We start from the raw sequence: 1646 nt of genomic DNA, 5'->3' as shown, positions 1-1646 counted from the left end.
TATATATATATATGATGATGATGTTATGAAGATAAGAAGAATAACAAGTGGTGAGGATCAACTTTTTACTTGTATGCAGGAACCAAGTCCTCGTATATAGACCATCATGTATGATGTATAGACCTGCTCCAATAGGGGAACAAAGAAGGTTAACAAACAGATTTCAAAATTTTACTCTTGCCCCAACTCGTCTTACATTGGCTCCGCCGTTGATTAGGAGTGCTACATTTTAAGACTATAATCTATTTCCATATGGATCGTTATTCATTTATATGTATTTTGAACCTTATTTAGGATAGTCTTACATGCACTTCCAAGTTATAAGTACTTATTCTCTTTGTCAATCTTCTTCCAAATTGTATAGCTATATTTCATTTCCCATAGATAACATTTATCTTTTTATAAAAAATAAAAGAATACACCTATGTTAACTAAAATTACATAACACCAATCCAATTTTTCTAATTGATACAAATAGAGTGAAAGTGAACGGATTGTTTTTGCTAGTTGATATAATTGTGGAGTGAAAGTAGTATATCGTTTTTGACTTTGAGTAAAAAGATTATCTAACTTGGTTTAAATAAGAACGTATACACATGAAACTAATTTAGTTCGCTCCAATAGCTTAAAAGACGTAACATCTTGAAATATGATGAATATTTCAAATTTAAATTCGTATTACAATAAAATGTAGAATAAGTTATGAAATTGTGTAAATAAAAGAATAATTCGTACATCACAAAATCTAGTTTAGTAATCTTATTTACAGGAAAAAATAGGGACAAATGTCGTGAACCATGCAACATGTCTAATGTATGCTCAAATGTAGTGATACTATTTCTTATTTAGTACCTTACACTTAGTAGTTGAAAGTCCACGTCTCTCATCCGTGTCATTAGCATACATCTATTTTGTTGTGCAGCATTTTGTGACTTATGGAAGTTTACAAAGTCATGATGCTAATTCATTCAGTGGTATCGAATGTCATCGCAATCACCTATGATCAATTTTAGTTTCAGTTATGCTAGATTTGTTTCCTAAGAATGGTCTCGTGCTTGGGTATGCCACATATCGTGGAGGTATTATGTGATTGAAACTTGAATGAAAGAATATAAGTTTGAAATCCGTAACACACTATTTTTTCGACTATAACATGCATTATAGTATGTAGTCACTAGCGGACGCACGAAGGGGCGACTGGGGGCAGTTGCCCCTACTTGGTTTTTGGTTTTCTGAAACTAGAATGTCATTTGTAGGTGTTGTTGGGTTTGTGTAATCCATTCCTTCATTAAATATGTGGCTAATCTTAGTTTCTATCAGAAGTTTCCTTCAATAATAGTAAAGGAAAGAGAAAGGAGAGAGAGATGAGAGTATAAACATATGATGGTCTACCCTTCCGGCGAGGGCGACAGAGTGAAAAGTCTGTTCTTTTTGTTGTTATTGGGTGTTCTTCCCTATTTATGGTTTGATTTAGGGAAAATATCACTTTTTTGTTTCTGGTGTTTGTTTTGTCCTCAGTTGTTGTTAGGCCTGGTTTTGGGTTTTATTCCATATGCCGAAAAATAAAACAGGAGACAATCAGATTTGCTCATGATAGTGTAGATATATATATATATATATATATATATATATATATGTGTGTGTGT

The sequence above is a fragment of the Fragaria vesca genome, linkage group LG3 (genome assembly GCF_000184155.1).
Source record: "Fragaria vesca subsp. vesca linkage group LG3, FraVesHawaii_1.0, whole genome shotgun sequence".
In the NCBI taxonomy this organism is placed as follows: Eukaryota; Viridiplantae; Streptophyta; class Magnoliopsida; order Rosales; family Rosaceae; genus Fragaria; species Fragaria vesca.
The sequence above is the reverse complement of the archived record's forward strand: the minus strand, read 5'-3'. Positions refer to the sequence as shown.